This window comes from Corvus moneduloides, chromosome 8, assembly GCF_009650955.1.
Source record: "Corvus moneduloides isolate bCorMon1 chromosome 8, bCorMon1.pri, whole genome shotgun sequence".
NCBI lineage: Eukaryota > Metazoa > Chordata > Aves > Passeriformes > Corvidae > Corvus > Corvus moneduloides.
Window position 1 is genome coordinate 19,346,547 of NC_045483.1, and position 12,121 is coordinate 19,358,667.

Sequence of the window (12,121 nt, forward strand, 5' to 3'; positions counted from 1 at the left end):
GAGGTAGCAGAGTCATGGCACCAATGCCACTTGGCAGGGCATCCTGATGACACTGCATCCCCGTGAGAGCCAAGTGCAGCCCTTGGAGAGCCGAGAGCTCCTCTGCAAAGGAGATCTGAGCCCTTTAAGGAAGAGAGAGGAGCAGAAATCAATTGTCTGCTCGCCTTCCTCCCCAGGCCCCCCTCTCCCCCTCCTCCATCACCACCACCACCACACACGCACCCTATTCACCCTGCTGGAAGGTGACATTTGCTATTAACCTTATATTGGGCCATTTTGTAAATCAATGTCACTTACATTTAATAACAAGTGTAATCAAAGGAATTATGCAAATTTAATTTGATGCTTCTTGAATTATGCAAATCTGCACCACATATAATGGCTTCTGACATGTGCCCAGTTGGAGAACGTTCCATTACCTCCTCTCTTATTACCCCTATTATTATTTTTATTTTTTTATCCCGTGGGGGGGGAGTGAGAAGGGAGGGAGCAGCAGTTAGGCTTAGAGGCAGGGGGGACAAGTGAGTGCAGGGAGAAGAGAAGGGAAAGAAGAGGGGTGGTGGAGAAAAGTGCTCCTTTGCCTGCATTTTGAGTAGAAAAGCCTCCTGAAGGCATTTCTGTTATTGTTATTGCAGAGCAAGGAGAGCGGGATGGGGGGGGAGCGGAATGGGGATGGGTGGAATCATTTCCCATGAATGGCTTTGCAGGCAATAATACTATAAGCCTCTGAGTCTAAATTACTGCCCTTCCAGTCCTATCTCCAGCACAATATTACTCTCCTTGGCCTCTTCTTCCTGAATCACCAGGCAAGCTGGGGGAGGGCGAGGAAAGAGGGGAGCAGGACCCACAGAGTGGAAAATGTAGAACAAATGGGCGAAAAGATGTTTCAGGTTTTTTGTTCCATGGCCACCCCAGGTGCCCCCACATTCTTATTCCTTCTGTCAGGGCCCCAGAGGAATAACTTTTCTTTTCCCCTTTGCTTTCCCACCAATTTTTTCCTTACATGTGACCCCAAGGTCAGGAAAAACAGCCACAATATGCATGTGCCTCGATTTCTAATATCTTCACGGTAACCTGGGGCATCTTCAGCCAGTGACATCCCAAGTTTCTCCCTTTGCAAGGACTTCAGTGTCCGTAGCACCAGAAGTCAGTTTGGACCAGCATCTGTTTCTTCTGCTTGTCAGAGATGGCAAGAGGATTTGGTGATCTCAGAATGGATTTGAAAGACAGTGCCATGATGGTAGTGCAACATATAATGCTGGACCACATCTTCCTCTGCTATTCCTCACAGCAACTGATGAGTGACTCTTGCCATGATAATTTGTGCAGTGTGACCTTGAGTGAGGCCACTCCCATCTCTGTGTCTTGGTGTCTTCACACTCGTGCAAAGCAGATAAAGAAATCGATCTGTATTTTGGAAGGAGAAGAAGGAGAAGAAAATACATTTGTAAAAGTCTGTGTAGTCCTCTAATGTGAATTGATATACACTGTGAGGACACAGTACCAGTATGGCACCATCATTTATACAAAGCAAGAGTCACTAATATCAAAAGTCTCCTTAGACTTTGAGAACTGAAAGGCAGGGAGTATTTCTACATTTTCCAATTTACACTTGACATGTTTCCTTCCAAAACTCCTCCAGAAACACTGGGGTTTTTTTCTTCTTTCTTCTAAATATTTCTCCTATCATTACAAAGACCTACAAGCCCTGCAGTTTTTTCTCCAATGGAAGATAATTTCCAGAAACATACCCTGCATTTATATTTTAAACACAATAAATTGGAAAAGATGTCCAGATTAATTTTTTTCTTACCTACCAATAGTTCAAATTATTTTAAAAGCTAAATAAAAGGGGTTTTTCTCTTTAATGGAAGGATTTTTCATCTGCTATCAAAAATATACTGTCATAGAAATATTGGTGAGAGGAAACTGTCCCTGCTCTGCCCAAACGGTACATCATTTGAAGTTCACTGTGGAAAACGTCATGTTTCAGCCAGTCCTCAATAGTATGGTTTCCAGCAATGATTGGGTGAAATGGATGTGCTCACCCCACTTTAAGGCTAACACCTGCTGGCCTTAGAAAAGAAATATATAACACCCAGGGGATGCAGCTGACATTGCTTTTCAAGCCCTGATGGTATTTGACAGCATGACCAGCAGCTCTCCAGTGCCATCAGCACTCTGCCACTGCTAATTCTCTGTAGAGCCCATATAGGAAACAAGGGTGGATCTTGAGAGTTGCAACTGTGGGTAGAAATCCTGCTGGGAGGTGTCAGTCCAGCATCTTCTCTGACCCTTGTTCAGGGAGCCCAGCCCTGCCCTCTCCAGGCCCCAGGGATGTGCTCTCTGAAGGGAGGGTGTCAGCAGGAATGTCAATAGTGGTGCCTACACTTGCTCACCTCTTCCTGAGGTCGTTGATTCACTGCCCAGAGTCTCTGTCATTAGACGCTGAAGAAAGGAGCAAAGCTCATTTCAGAGTCGGATACACCAATAACCTCTGAAGTCCTCCTCAGCCCAAGATTTCTTGACTGCACAGAGGATGTTTGCTTTGCCTTGTCTTGCCTTGTCTTGCCTTGTTTTCCCAGCAGATGACCTTCATGGCTCTCGTGGACAGGGGTATAGTCAGGACCCATGACCATTTCCTGATTCCAGGTGCTGCACAAGCAGATCAGCAAGAGGGTGCCCATGACAAAGGGCTGCTGTGGGTGCCCACCCCACATAGCCCTCGGCCTCAAAGGTCCTTCAGGGAAGCAGGTTAATGAGTGCATGGAGCTAAACTTGTCCCTGGTGATAAACCTGCTGAGGTCAAGAGAGGTACCACACAGCCTGAAGGGTCCTATTCCTGAGTTCAGGAGGTGTGTGGCAGATGGAAGCACCTCTCCTACAGAGAGAGCTCAGCGCACAAAATGCTGTTTCACAGCTGGTGTTTCTGGGCTTATCTCTCCACAAAGATTCTCAGGAGGATGTCTCTGAATGACTCCAAGCATGGATATTCCAGGATAAAAGAGTCTATGCTGGAGTTTGTTTGGAATAGTTGTCAGGAACAGTTCTGTGGGGCTAGAAAATGTCCTGTACTCTACACTACAGGCAGCAGCATCAGTCACAGAGCTAAGGCATCAGTGACTGTTGTAATGTGGGATCACTGCTCTCTGTGTTCCTCAACTCCAGCCCCAGCTGGAGGATGCCAGGTACCACAGAGATGCCAGAGTGAAAGTGAAAGCCTTTTCCTTAGGGAACCTGTTTCATGGCGCTTAGGTCCTGATGCTGTAGGTAGAATGAGAAATAGGCAATGCAAAGTTCCTGAGCCAAGGCTGAAAGACCTTTGTGCCTTTGCTGGGACAGGGAATTTGCCTGCCTTGAGCCCTGAAGGGAGCATGCTGGGCTTCCCCAGGGTAAACAAATAGAGTGGGGAAGTCATAATTGACACAAGGGCTCTAAAAGGGACAGCTCCCAGCGGGAGGCCATGCTGCTTGAAGTTTCTTTGCTCTCCCCTTCCTTGGAAATCACAGGTCATTGCTTGCAGCCACCTCTTTCCCAATAAAACTGTAACCAGTGAAGAGCCATAAAAACACTGAAGCACAGAAAGGCTGGGAATCTGATCTGGTGAGAAAGGACACACTGACAAAATGACCATGAAACATCCTGGGAAGCAGTTTGGAGGGATCAGGCTGGGACAGTGCAAGATAAGAGCTCCCGGACGAAGATGGTGATGGCTTCAGAAGCAGCAGAGATGGGGGTGAAGGAAGCGGTGTCATGGTGCTGTGACAGCTACCAGCGATGTGGAGGGGAGTTTCCCAAGAAGACCTTTTTCATTAAGATAAACTTTTAAATGAGAGATGAAGAAGAAATGAAATTATGGAGAGTACTACTTCTGATCAGGGTCCCAGCTGTCCCACTACTGCCAGGGCATACAGGAGTAAACAGGTGTCCTACCTGCTCCATGTCTCTGTTTCACCACTAGAAAGGACAGACACTCACCCCACGGGCTGGAACAGACCCCATCAGCAATGGCTCTTCTGCAGTGCGACTCCACTGACATCAAGGAAAAACCTCTTGCTTAGCAAAGAAGAAAGGTGTACTGTTGGTGATGCAAGGAGGGAAGATATTCCAATTTATCCTTGCCCTTGAAATGACAGGGGACTGGAAGTTTCACTGAGAAGGCACCAGAGTTTCTCCTTCATTTTAGGGCAGATGAAAGGAAGATAGCAGTCTCATATACAGGTAAAGGTCACATAAGAAACTAAACAGGCAGATCAGCTGATGTTTTTCAATGAACTAATTATATAATTTGTTGTTTTTATAGGCTTTTAGGCTCTGTATTGCATAACTTAATTCCTGGAAAGAGCTCCAGGAGTTAAGTATTTGGGAAAAATACTATTTTGAGGACAGGTGTTGCCTTCCTATAAGCACGACTGGGATTTGTATGGACAGAGTCTGTCAATGCCCCTTTAAGCCAACAGGCATCTGATGAAATACAGAAGCAGAAAACTGGGGCCCAGAGGGAGCCAGTGTCTTCTGGAGCTCCTTCTTCCCAGTACCCTGAAAGTTTTGGCAAACTCTGCTGGCATGAAACCCCACAGACTGCTTTCCACAGTGAGCTGGGAAGAAACCCTGACAAATGTGTTAATGACAGCAAGAATCTCTATCATCTGTCGGATGGGGAAAAACAGTGAGGACCCATGGAGAACTCTGTCCACTTGCTATAAGGTCCACTTACCACAGGCCGCTGGCAAAAGTCAGCATCACCCTCCTCTGGCTTCCTCTTACAGTCCCTTCTTCTCTTGTTTGAGCAGTGGCCCCACATCTTTGTTGCCTGCATCTTGGCCAAGGGATGCTGAAGAGTTTCAGGGCACCACTTTATCCCCAGCAATGTCACAGAGTCACCCAGATGCTGCTTTTAGCTTGGTCAGAGCAAAATCACAGCAGTGTGATCCTGTCAGGATCAGTGGAGCCTCACAGAGGGTGAGTCCTGCATGTGCACCCCCTCTCCAGCGCGGAGAACATGAAGATCTTTTTTCCTCCATCTCCCCATTTCATTCCTGTCCATTTTTCATTTCTCCCATTCCTTATTCCTGAACACATGGGTGCAGCTCTGCTTGTAGAAATCCCGTGGAGTTATTCCTGCTGCATCCCAGGGTAGTTCAGTAGAGATGGGGATCCTCTGATTTCTCACCTTGCACACTTTCCAAGAAGCTATCTCATGGCACTTCAGGAAGAGGGATTATTTGATATTTATTGATTTACTGAAGGGAAAGAAGAGGGTGGAAATTGTAATGAAAGGGACAACCAGCAAGATGGCAAGGAAGAGAGGTTAAAAATGAAATCATCATCTAATTGGCCTGCAGTGAATTATTCACATGTATAATCTTTTAAAAAAAAAATTCAGCACAAGGCAATGCAAGTAAATGCTGTTCATGTTTAAAAGTCATTTCCATAAGTAAGTGCAATTTCTCTACTGTTTGCCCCTGTTTAATGAAGTGAAATCTTGTTTGCATTCCTCCCAATTTCCCAACGAAAGGCGCCCAAGCGTTTGCACCAAAATTACTTGGCCCAAATTAAAACCCTCCAACATTTCAAAAAAAAAAGAGGAAAAGGGGGGAAAATCAGACTTATTTTTAAAATGCCTTAAGTGCATCCCAGCATCCTAATTTATTTTTAGACACTGGTTATTAAGAGTAGTAGTAAGTTTCCCCTTCTCTCTCGCTCTCTCTCTTATTTAAATGAACTTAATGGCAATAGATGCAAATGTCTGGAAGAGGAAAATAGTTAACATTTATTTATTCTTACTGTTGTCTCTTCCCTGGCTGGTGTCATTAGAACAGTTCGTTGCATCCCATTCGCTCCCATTAGCTCTGCTATCAGAGCCACCCAGCACGACTCCAGCACGGCTCGAAGTGCTTTCTGCGGCCCACATAGGGACTACATCATCATCTCCGAGGCACTGGCTTAATGACAAGAAAAAAAATCGGAATATATTGCACAGCGTTCTGGGGAAACAACAACAAAAACCACTGCTGCCGTCGCTGCCACCCAATGCCATGTCCCCTTGACCCGGGGTGTGTGCCCTGCTTCAGCTGGGCGGGGGACAGACAGACGGACCGGCTGCGGTGCCAGGGCAGGCATCCCTTCGCAATTCATTGATCCGGGCAATGTGCAGAGAAATACGCCAACAGGGACCTGGAGTGCTTGGAAACGCGCTCGGGAGGACCCAGCGAGACTGGAATGGGTTCAAACAGCTGCTCGTCGCCAGCAGAATCATCACCCCCCCAAAGCAGGGCTGCCAGCCGGCTGACTCCTGGCTCCCTGGTGCAGGCAGGGGCTGCCAGCCAAGGCTGGTGGTGGGATGGAGGGGTTGCAGCCCTTTGCTGAATGAACCCTCCTTTCCTCCAGTGCCCCCACTGCTCCCTTTAGGAGCATTTCCTAAAGCAAACCAGACCAGCTCACATGTGTGAGCAACCACATATCTCAGGTTCACGTGGCGGGAGCTCCGGCTGCCCCGGGTGCCTGTCACCCTGCACACGTTGTCCCAGCCACTGCTGCAGAGACAAGGGACTTTGCCCTAATCCTCCCCCACGGAGCAGAGGCTGAGGGCCAGCGCTGGCAGGTGACAGGCCAGAGAGGCAGGTGTCCCAGTGCCTGGAAGAAATGGCCAAAATCCACCCTCCCCCTGAGCAATGGTGTCCTTTCTCACCCTCTGAATGTGGAGGTGGACCTGGCCCATACCAGAGGGACAAAATCCCTTTGCAAGCAAGAGGAACACAACAGGTCGCTCACCCAGAGCAACAGCAAGTTTTGATGTCTTCTGAGCCCTTCAACCCTCCGGCGACACACAGGTGAGGGTGGTGGCAAGTGTCAGAGAGGGAGACCAGGGCTCGCTGACAGCTCCAGCTGACAAAGCAGCATTTGGGAGAAAGGACATCAGCATCTGCAGCTCTGACACATAAAAGAGAGGCGGAGGCTGTTGCAGGCGGGAACGGAGCCGTGTGAAGGGCCCTCCCCCTCCGTAAAGTTGACATTGTCTCCCATGATAACTTTTCTGCTGAGGTAGGAGACACTTTACTGCAGAGTTGCACACAGCAAGTAGCTGCCCTTCCCCCCCGCCCCTTCCCATCCTCTCCCTCTCTCTCCCTCTCCAGCATCATTTACATCCTTAATTAGATGTAATTCTGCAGTGCTCATTAGGGAAGGACTGGAAAATATCAAGGAACCCGCAAGCAGGGGGCTTCAGAGGAGAGGGAGGAAGAGGGGGGTGCAGGCATCAGCCTGAGAGGGGATACCCAAGGCTGGATGGTGGAGTCAGAAGCCAGGAGCTACTTGCTTAGTTCAAGTGGGATGGTTACACTAGTGTAATTTGGGAGTGCTGATCCAGTGATGGGGTTAAAGAGGCCACACTGTCTCACCTAGAAAGGCAGAAGACCCATCCAGAGAATAACAGCATCTCACCAAGAGGACTTGCTCTTACCTCCTTGCTCGCAGGTGATACCTCTCTGCTGGATTATTCCATGTCCCACACTTCTAAAGCCAACAGACAGGTGCAGGAAGAGGGTAATATTCCACTCCAATGCAGCTACACAGACCTGTCCTTTCCTGCAGCCTCATCAGGAATTATCTAGCAAGGAGATTTTCCTGGAAAATTGCAGCTGACAGAGCTAAAGAACTTCTTCCAGGTGTGTGGCTGCACTGCAAGCTTTCAGTCAGATGAAGAAAGACACAAAAATGATCCAGAAGAAAATCTGAATGAGTTGTTAATTGTTTCTTAAAGGAATACTGTCGTGGTTTAAAACAAGGAGGTGGTAAGCACTTTGAATTTGACTTCGATGACCAAAAATAATTAAAAACCAAAAACCAAAAAAACACACCGAGAAACTAGGGCTCAAAACTATAGCCAAACTTTGCATTCCAGGTTATTGAACAAACTATGCCCTTCAACCCCAAATGGGAAAACATTGTGAAGTTCTATTATTGTTCCAGATATTTGATATAATTACATTGGGGAGCAGCAGCAGACCCAGGCAGTTCTAATCTGGAATCCCTTTTGCTCAGGAGTATATTCACAAAGAGAGAATCAAATCCTCCCTCTTCACAGTCTCAAGAGACTTTCCCAAGACCATTAGGGAGGTACTGTTGTCTGCTTTAGCTGGAGAACAGCTAAAGTAAGTGAATGAGGCAAGGACATAAAGGAAATCAGTGGCAGAGCCAGGCAGTGACCCCAGATTTCCTGCTAGTTTTCTTTGAACCACTAGTTACAAGCCATCCTTCCTTGTGGTCCAGCATTTGTATGACCACTTGCACTTGCAGTTCTGGGCACACACCTCACTGGGTTTTAATTCACTGCTGCACTGTATCTTTGCTTAAGGTTAGATTATAGAATGTTTTGGGTTGGAAGGGACCTTAAAGGTCATCTTGATCCAACCCCCCACCATGGGCAGGGACACCTTCCACTAGACCAGGTTGCTCAGAGCCCCATCCAACCTGGGGTGAGTCACCTACAACTTCTTTGGACAATCCATTCCAGTGTCTCACCATCCTCACAGTAAAGAATTTTTTCCTGCTATCTAATGCAAACCTGACCTCTTTTGGTATGAAGCAATTCCCCCTTGTCCTACCACTACATGCTCTTGTAAAAAGTAAAATCTGTCTCCAGCTTCCCTGTAGGTGCTTTTAGGTACTGGAAGGTGCTATAAGGATATGCATGTAAAAGTCTATCTGGGAACTCAGTGAAGTTGATGAGGATGGTCTTTGGAAGTCCATCCTCCTACTTTTCACATGCTAGCCATAATATGAACCTAGAGGTTGAGCCGTGCTGGTGTTTCCCACCAAAGTCAAAATGACCACCAGTGCATGTGGGATTATTTACAAATATTGGGCATGTGCACAAATGGGCACTTGCACTTTGAAGTATCTTCCTCTTTAATCAGAAACTTCAAATTTCTCTTAGTGTTTAGACAAAACTTGCCGTAACAGATAATCAGAATAAGCAAACATGCCAGAACAAGTGAAGAGAAAACCCCACTGAAGTCCAACTTTATAGAAATGCCTAGGACTTTTGCAAAACAGCATTTCAGGGATTCGTACTGTTGGCTCTGAGGTTTAACACATGATAACTCCCTTTGCACTTTCCCAGAACAGCTTATTTACATCATTCAAGCAAAGAGAAATCTGGCCCATCTTTCTATATTAACATATGGCTTTTCCTATAGTGATTGGTACACAGATTTCTAAGGTCTTTATAAAGTACATAAAACTTCCAGCTCCACTTTATTTGGGTTTCAAAGAAGTAGCAGTGGACCAGAGTCTCCCTGGATCTCATTATAATGCTTTAAAGAGCATCTTCTTGGCACTTCAAAGGGACTGTTTAGTCAAAGTTTTCAATAACAAATTGACAATGACAAACCTTCAGAACAAATTTTACCCCTTACCACTCTAATATTTGGGAATAAACAAGGTAAGGATAATAAAATGCTAGATCCATGTGCCTATTAGAGATATTCAACTGGAATAAGAAAAGATGCCTCCCCTTTTCCTGGCTGTAGAAGACGGTTTGTTTAAACCTGTGTGCGGCCTTGCTGTGCCCACATGACATGGGCAACTGGTAGGATTCCACAGAGGGTAAACATCTGCTCCCAGACATCCACAGAGGAGTGTGGAAGTGGAAAGAGCTGCTTGCATTTCTTGCGTAGCTCACAACTGCAAAGGGCAGCTCCTGGGCAATAGCTCACGCTTGCATGAAGCCGCCTGCACTCTCCTGCTCACAGCAGTCAGTGATTTCCTTCAAAATGGCTCAAAAGTGTCTTTTGTAAATTGCCCGTTAGTGACTACTTTGATACCTAGAGTACCAATGAATGGTGCCATTCCCACAACCTACTTACCATCATACATTTTCGTCTTCTGTACATCATCCTTCCACTAGAAAGCCTCGAATAGCAGCAGGCATCTGCCTTTTACCTTGCAGCAGTAGTCAGGAAACCTGAGCTCAGACAGAATCTGGGATGAAAGGATGCAAAGCAAATGTCTAGAGAAACAGGTAAAGTATGAATTACAGATATGATATTCAAATATGAGCTGCCTTTCCCACAGTTTGGTGTCAGAGCTGGCTGTATAGAGGATGAACCCAAAGCATAAAGTTGTGTTTTACATGACTGTCAGAATTGTAAGCTAATCTGCACCAGGGATGGACGGCTCTGTATGAGCAAATGGAAACGAGAAAAGAGGAACATACTGACATGCACAGAGGCATGGTGTGTGTGGATAGGCACGTGGGCATTAAATTACACATGTGTATTTTGTTTGCATGTTCATGAGTGTGTTGGGGTGTGCCTGACTCTGCCCATAACTGTGGGCACATGCTTGGAGGGGAAGGGCTACTCCCCAGGCTGCACAGCAGATAAGTGTGGGTAAGAGTTTGTGGACAGCTACTGAATAGCTTGAGGCATCTGTTGTAAGGGCTTACTTCCAGTACAGAGTATTTTCCCCCACTAATGAAACCATTTCTGCAAACCTCCCTCAGGTGCCACACAGCAAACGTAACACCAAGGAAACATCAGGGAAGATTTCTGGTCACTCGGACTGTGGTAACTTGAGGAGAAAGCCTAGCCCATGAAAAGAAACCACTCGTGTAATTTGCAGAGATATTTGGCTGACTGAACAGCCTCACACTTTGCAAGTATTCTTTCAGTTTGCAGCAGCATTTTCTCCCTGATTCTTTCACAGAGTCTTGGAAGAGACACAGATTTGTTCCACTCTAGCTTTCCTGGCATTATTGCATCTAGTGACTCCTGCCAGGAGAAGCTGAGAGGAGCAGAGCTCTGAACTGGCCCACCCTGCATCCCCACACTGCTTCACACCAGGCTGCCTGCAGGGCTGTCACAGTCACAGGGTCCTTCCAGCCTTCACCGGCCCAGCTCTCCCCTCCGCACCCCTGCCCCAGTTCTGCAGCCAACTCAAAGCTTCCCCTGCCCTTCACCCTCCTGATAGGACTTGGCTTGCTGTCTTTGGCCCAGGTCCAGACAGAGTTTTCGAGCATCTCCTCCAGAAAGGGGTCCTCTCTCTCAGCATTCAGAGCCAAGCTTAACAGTGCCTCCTGCCGAACCTGCTGGCATGGCCAGCACCTTGCTCCATGGGCATCCTGGTCTTTCCTACAGGGACTCAGGCAATGAGAGGGAGGGAGATTGATAGCAATGAAAAGCAGCAGATGAAAAGTAAACTCACACTACATAAATGCTTAAATGATTTTTATAAGGACACAGCATTGTAACGACTTGCCAAGAACAACACCGAAATTCTTTCAAGGTTTCCCATTTGTTTGTAAAGTGAATATTAAAAGTGCAGGCAGCAGTCTCCTGGTATTCCCCTGGGAACTGTTAGTGTCCGCAGTAACGAGGTCATTCCTTTTTTATTAGGAGAAGGTTTTCTGTAAAGTTAAATGTGCTGACAGCCTCTTGCCTTTGATGTTGGGTTTCACCTCAGTCCCTCCTGCAGATATTGCTGCTCCTCCCTCGCAAAGACACATCCCTGACAAACAATCTCCCCTCTGTCTTCCCTACTTGTTTGTTTAGATGCATGATAGGCAGCTCTGTTAAAGGGCAGCACATGAAGGCAGCTGCTGTTTCAGTGGACAGGAGATGTGAGAGATTTGGTTGCTGTAATTAAGTCAGTCTTCATTCCCCCAAACTGCCAGCACTCAGTACCCTTATTTTATTGACCAGACAGATAATTACAGTGACAGCAGTCACAAACCCCCAGTTACAGTTGCACTAAAATTGCCATGGTGCCACATTCAGAAAAACATGAGACCCACAGAACCCTTGCCACAAAGCCCAGCCTGCAAGGGGAGGCAGGGAGGAGCACCCCAGCACCATGCCTGCTGTCCCAGGGCTCTCCTTGCTCTGCAGCTACAGAGACCTGACAGAGGGGGAAGTCCTCCCACAGGAGGACACACACAAGAATCTGCTGCTGCCATGTCTTAGTTATCGCAGCTCCTGCTCAAGCACCTTCCCTGTCCAGTGACCTGGACATCCCTGTGGAGCAGCCTCCAAGCAACCATGCACTGTGCCCACCTGACCACGGCCAGCAAGAATGCTAAAGCATAGGTAAGCCACAGTTGCTCCATGGCCCACAACAA

The 12,121-nt window shown here is 47.1% G+C and overlaps 1 long non-coding RNA gene across 2 annotated transcripts in view; it reads right to left on the reverse strand.

Annotated features, from left to right (window-relative positions):
- Positions 1–312: 312 nt before the first annotated feature.
- LOC116447639 overlaps positions 313–12,121 on the reverse strand; it is a 29,784-nt gene continuing 17,975 nt past the window's right edge. For both annotated transcript variants that reach the window (XR_004241622.1, XR_004241623.1), the window contains 4 exons: positions 6,775–9,984; positions 5,788–5,945; positions 4,718–5,243; positions 313–1,407 (listed from right to left, as the gene is read on the reverse strand). This is a non-coding gene — a long non-coding RNA (uncharacterized LOC116447639). The remainder of the gene's footprint in view (positions 1,408–4,717; positions 5,244–5,787; positions 5,946–6,774; positions 9,985–12,121) is intronic.